Source organism: Octodon degus, unplaced genomic scaffold, assembly GCF_000260255.1.
Source record: "Octodon degus isolate 3935 unplaced genomic scaffold, OctDeg1.0 scaffold00012, whole genome shotgun sequence".
In the NCBI taxonomy this organism is placed as follows: domain Eukaryota; kingdom Metazoa; phylum Chordata; class Mammalia; order Rodentia; family Octodontidae; genus Octodon; species Octodon degus.
In genome coordinates this window covers 10,451,411-10,457,720 of record NW_004524588.1, presented here as the reverse complement: position 1 = coordinate 10,457,720, position 6,310 = coordinate 10,451,411, and the positions used below count along the sequence as shown (strand labels likewise).

Here is a 6,310-nt window from a genome sequence, read left to right as displayed (position 1 = left end):
CCCTCAAAGAAAACAGAAGAAAAAAAGGTAAGAAAGAAAAAAGGAAAAAAAAGAAGAATGTTGACAATGGACACTCTTATCTTGATCCTGACTTTAGGTGAAAGCCTTCAGGTTTTGTCCATTTAGTATGATGTTGACTAAGGATGGTTTTTCATAGATAGCTTCTATCAGATTGAGATAAAGATTGTCTAATTCCAATTGTCTGTAGGGTTTCTATCATGAGTGGGTGCTGGACTTTGCTGAGAGGATCATATGGTTTTTGTCTTTAACTCTGTTAATATGGTGTATTACACTTATTGATGTGCCTATGTTGAACCATCCCTGCATACTTGGGATGAATCCTACTTGGTCATGGTTTATGATCTTCATGATTTGCTGCCAATATTTTACTAAGGATTTTTGCATCTATGTTCATTAGGGAGATTGTTCTTTAGTTGTTTTTGGTTGGGTCTTCCTCTGATTTGATATTAGGAGAGTGCTTGCTTCCAGAAATGAACTTGGGAGTATTGCTTTCCTTTCAATTTCATTAGAGTTTGAGAAGTTGTGGCATTAGGTATTCTATACATTTCTTGAAGAATTTAGTAGTGAATCTGGCAGGTCCTGGGTTTCACTTTGTTGGTATATTTTAACTACATCTTCAATTTCATTGAGTGATACTGGATTACTTAGAATTTTTATATTCTTTGATTTGGCTTTGGTAACTCAAATGTATTTAGGAATCTCTACATTTTTTTGGCGGGGGTAATACCAGGGTTCAAGTTCAGGACCTTACATTTGCCAGGCAGCTGTTTATACCACTGAGCTATCTCCCCAGACCCATGTCCATTTTTTTACTGTGTTTTCCATTTTATTAGAAAACAGGTTCTCAAAGCAAGTACTGATGATCTTCTGGATTTCTGATCTGCTGTGATTTCACCCTCTTTACGCTATACTGCATGGATTTGAGTTTTATTTTTTTGGATAAGATTTGCTAAGTGTTAGTCAATTTTATTTAACTTTTCAAAGAACCAATTTTGATTTCTTGATTATTATTATTATTATTATTATTATTATTATTATTATTATATTATTTTTGCAGAACCGGGGATTGAACTCAGGCCCTTGTGCTTGCCAGGGAAGCACTTATTCCACTGAGCCATCTCCCCGGCCCCTATTGATTATTTTTTAAAGTCTCTATTGCATTAATTTCTGTTCTGCTCTTTAAAATTTCATCCCTTATATGAGTTTGACTTGATCTCTTTCTAAAAGTTTGACTCAAGTTGTTTATTTCAGCTGTTTTTCTGATATGAGAATTTAATGCTATAAATTTCCCTCACTGGACTGCTTTTATTGTGTCCCATAAGTTCTGGTATGTTTTACTGGCATTATTATATTATTATTTTTCATTTATGTATTTGATACAGGGTCTCACTATGCAGGTTGGACTTGTAGTGATCCTCCTGTTTTCAGCCTCCCCAGCGCTGGGATTACAGGCATGCACCACCACGCCTAAACTTGGTCATGGGCTCAGTGTACTCCTGGGGCAGGGCCAGTGTGGCATGTGGGACTGGGGATTGAACCCCAGTCCCTGTGCTTGCCAGAGCGGGTGCATAGTCTTTATTAGCATTATAGCTTAATGATAGAAACTGTCTTTTTTTTTTTTTTAATTTTATTTATGTGTGTGTGTGTGTGTGTGTCCAGCTTAGCCCACCAGGGGGCGGGGCTGGCTGGCATGTGGTGCTGGGGGATTGAACTGTGGTCCCTGTGCTTTGCTAAGCTTGTTCTAAGTAGGTGCTTTAGACCACTGAGCCATCTCACCAGCCCGAAGCTGTCTTTTATAATTATTGCTTAATTATAAAAATTGAAATTAAAAATTAAATTAAAAAAATTCTTCTATGACCCATTGGTTGTTTGTTCTATGAACTAGTAGTGTGTGGTCTGCTTTGGAGAGAACCCAGGTGTACAGTTGGTGGAACATTCTGTAGACATCTACTAAGTCTATGTGTTCAAAAGTTTTAGTTCTGATATTTTCTTGATTTTTGTCTAGTTGATCTGTTTGTCTGTTTTTCAGTTGAGGCTTTTATTTTTTGTTTTGGTGCTAAGGAGTGAACCCAGGGCTTCCAGCTTGCTAGGAAAGTGTTCTACCACTGAGCTAAATTCCCAGCCCCAAGTCGATCTGTTTGTGTCAGTGGGGTATTACACAGAACTGGGGATTGAACTCAGGCCCTTGTGCTTGCCATGGAAGCGCTTATTCCACTGAGCCATCTCCCTGGCCCCTGACAGTGGGGTGTTGAGGTCCCCATTACAATTGTATTAGTGCTTATTTGATTTTTCATGTTCTTTAATATATGCTACACATAAGTAGGATGTGCTGGTGTTTGGTTTATATTTATGATGGTTCTCTCTTCCTCTTAGATTGTTATGTTTATAAAGTGACCTGCTTTGTTTCTCTTAATCATCTTGGCTCGAAATTCACTTTGTCTGCAAATAGACTAGCTACCCTTGCTTTTTTTCCAAGTTCCTGTTGCATTCTTTGACTTTTTGTCTATTAATTTCTTTTTGAATTAAATGGCCTGTAACCTCAGCACTGGGAAGGCCAAGAGAGGATTGCTGTGAGCTTAAATCCAGCCTGAGTTACAAAGCAAGCTCCTATCTTAACTTAAAAAAAAAAAAAAATTACTTAGTTGTTTTGAGACAGGGGTCTTGTTATGTAGTTTAGATTGGCACCTAACTCACTGTATATCACTATATAACACATGCTGGCCTCAAACTAGTGGTTCTTCCTGCTTCAGCCTCCTGAGTGCTGGAATTTCAGGTGTGTGGTGCCACACTGTGTGTTTTATAATTTTCTTGTTTGTTCATTTTTATAAATGTAAATATTAAATCCCCTGTCATATATCTGTTGCGAGACTGGATTAGCCATTCAGCACATTTTCTTCTATTCCAGCTTTTATAGTGGATTCTGTGGCTTTGTGTAGCACCCTGCTTCCTTTATTTCCTCTGAGCTGGCGACTAGATTCAGAGGTGGCTCCCTGGCCCATCCTGGCTCCTGACTGCAGCACAGGGAACGAGCGCACCTGGCTGTGTCTGCGGGGACGCTGCACTGTGACATGGAATCAGGAAGGAACGTGAGTTCATGTCAAAGCCTTTCAAGGAGCATCCACGACAGCTCAGGATGGCGACTCATCTATTGCAAATGGCTCTGTTTTAGCCGTGATTCTCAGTACCTCCACACTACACTGACAGGGAAGATGGGAAGGTTTTCAATGTGTGCAGTCTGCTCAGTGCAGTTCATCTTGGCCACTCGCCTGCTATGGGAAGCTCACGGACACAAATACCTCAATCCACTTATGTCAGTGTGCTGTGAAGTCCGTGGTTGCTCCTGGCCCTCCTACATGGGGCCCAATTTTGAAAAGCAATCAGCTGTATGCGAGTCTGTATCAACAGTCATGGCAGAGTGCTAGGCAGTGTCTGCATCTCATACTCGGCTCCTCTCCTAGCCTTCCGGTTTCCTCCCCAACCATGCCTGACCTTCTCCCTCCCCTGTTTCCTTCTCCATCTGCCTCTCACTCCTGTCTTCTCTGCTGTTTTGAGACAGGGTCTCACTATGTAGCCAGGCTGGTGGTGAACTTGTGGTGCACCACTATGCCTGGCTTCCGGTGTTCATTTTTAAATATGGTATTAGCACCACCTCAAGAGATTACTATGTAGATTACATGCCAACACCACGCAAACATAGCGGAACCAAGGATGCAAAAACTGCTCAGAGACACTCACCATTATCACCAGTACTGCTATGCTGCTGCTCCTCTGCGTGTCCAGCATGTGGCAGGCCATTTACCAGCAGGATTTAGGGGGACCTTGTACTTGTTTCGTCCTGCTTCAAATTTTTTGCCTAAGCTACTAATTTTAGAATGTCTTCTTTCTTTTTTTAATGTTATATATATATATTTTTTGAGCTGGAGAATCTAGGTTTGATTCTGAGTGCCAGAAAGCACTAGTTATATAACCACACCGCTAGTGTAGGAGATTGAGGGTTATGATGTCTGAGAATGAAAAGTCCTCTTTTTTCCTTTTTTCCCCCTTTTTTGAGACACAGACTTGCTATGTAGTTTAGGTTGGCCTAGAACTGGCAGCAATCCTCTAGCCCTAGCCTCCCGAATGCTGGGATTATAGGCCTGAGCCTTCACACCCAGCAAGCTCCTGGTGTAAGCACTCTTTTGCTTATTACTTATGTCATCCTTGCAAATTGCTTATGTTCCATAATATCAGATTCATCCATGTCAGAGGTGACAAAAATAACAGAATGCAGGTGATCACATCTAATTTTTGTAGCATCTTAACTTTCAAGCCAGATGCTTTCTGTGAAAAACATAAATCTATTCAAACTCTTATCTCACAATCATGAACTTTCAGAACCCTTATCTCTGTTTTTCTCACATCGGACAGGAGAGCAGCAGCACCGTGAGCTGGGAGCACAGGAGGAGCGCGCGTCCTCTGCTGCCATGAGTCTGGCCAACGTGGGCTCCCTGAGTAGGCAGTGACAGCACTGGGTGTCCCCTGCCCGCAAGGCTTTGAAGTGTCCTGTGGGGAGCTCACTGTGAGGGAAGACACCCGGGGCATTGTGGGCGAAGGACCCTGGGACAACCCCAGTCCCTGGCTGCTGTGGGAAAATTGGAAGTTGCTGATTGATTTCATGAGTCCCCAGTGGGACTGAAGTCCCTTTGTCCATGGTAGTAACTGGCCAGAAGTGTAACCTTTACTGGCTTCTCCTTGGCTGACTCCACTCCCTCATTTTCGCTTTCTGGAATCCTCCTCCAAATAGAGCCTGAAATTTAAAGGTGCACGCAGAGGATGCATGATCAGGAATCGCATCATGTGCACAAGGCGCACTGCTGTCTGCGCTGACTGCACGCCACACTAGGGCTGTATACCTACTTGGCCTGCAGGCTGAGGAAGCTCTCAGATATGCGGCCTTGATCTAGGAAGGCGCTACCAGTACACCTCTATGCCTGGGCTCTGACGAAGCCTTGAACTGACTGAATCAACTCCAGCGACTCTCTCAGATTCTGCCGGCATAAATGCCATTCAAACCAAAATCTAGTCAACATTCACCAAGTGCCAACCATTTATGCCCACTATGATGCTACACACATACCGACATTTGTGTCCTTAAGCTACAGAAGTGTGCACAAAGGCACCAATAGCATAGTTTGTATTCTATGTAGTAAGACATGTCTCAGAAGAACACATTCAGAGAGGGTTTGTCATAACTGATAAATGATGAAGGCAAGAAAAGAACCCCAGGAAGGTGGTGACACAGGATAACAACCTAACAAAGAGATATTCAAATGAGATTAACTTCTATCAGGACATTTTGAACAAACTTTCCACCAGGGTTAGAGTTCATTTTATTTTTTTGGTGGAAATGGAGATTGAACTCAGGCCTTTGCACTTGCCAGGGAAGAATTTATTCCACTGAGCCATCTCCCTGGCCCTAGAGTTCATTTTAGTAGTGAGAGAATTCTAAGCCTGCTGATGAGATTTAATTTACTAAGCGTTAAGGGAAAGAATTTTCTTTTCTTTCTTTTTTTTTTGGAACCAGGGATTGAACTCAGGCCCTTGTGCTTGCCAGGGAAGCGCTTATTCTACTGAGCCATCTCCTTGGCCCAGAATTTTCTAAAATTGAAATTTCAGTTGGGTGTGATGGCACATCCCTGTAATCCCAGCACTTGGGAGGTTGAAGCAGGAGGACTGCCATGAGTTTGAGACCAGCCTGGGCTGTAAAACGAGACCCTGTCTCAAGAAAAAAAAAAAAAAAAAAAAATTCATGGAGACCCTAAACCAGTACACAGCTGTCATCTGCAGCAGAAGGGCCCAGCATTCTGACTGGATCCTAGGACACTGAACCGCAGAGTTACTGTTGCAACCCAGCAACTGTGTCCTTGTAGTTTATATTTTTTATCCCTGTGCTTCCTTTCTGACTATATTATAAAAATCCATGAAGAGTTAAGTCCTCACAACTCTGCTAAGACTCGGACTTGAGTTCTAGGTCTCTGATTTATTAGCTTTGTAACACTGGGGAAGTCATTCTGCTGAATCACTCACCAAATCTTTAATGCATACCCCATAGTGCTGGATGCCAGAGCAACCCAGACGAATGAGCCATGGTTTCTGATTTTAAGGACTTCACAATAGAAAAAGTACACAATGTCTGAAAACATAATTAAAAGACTCAGAAGACCAAGGAAACAACAGTGCTTTACAACAGGAATAGAAACAAAAAACTAGACTTTTTAAAACTTTTTGAGCACCTTACTACCATATATAT

At 42.0% G+C, this 6,310-nt stretch overlaps 1 protein-coding gene across 8 annotated transcripts in view; it reads right to left on the bottom strand.

The window, feature by feature from the left end:
* Plekha5 (pleckstrin homology domain containing A5) overlaps nt 1-6,310 on the bottom strand; it is a 253,614-nt gene that overhangs the window by 25,973 nt on the left and 221,331 nt on the right. The gene's annotated exons all lie outside the window — the stretch shown is intronic.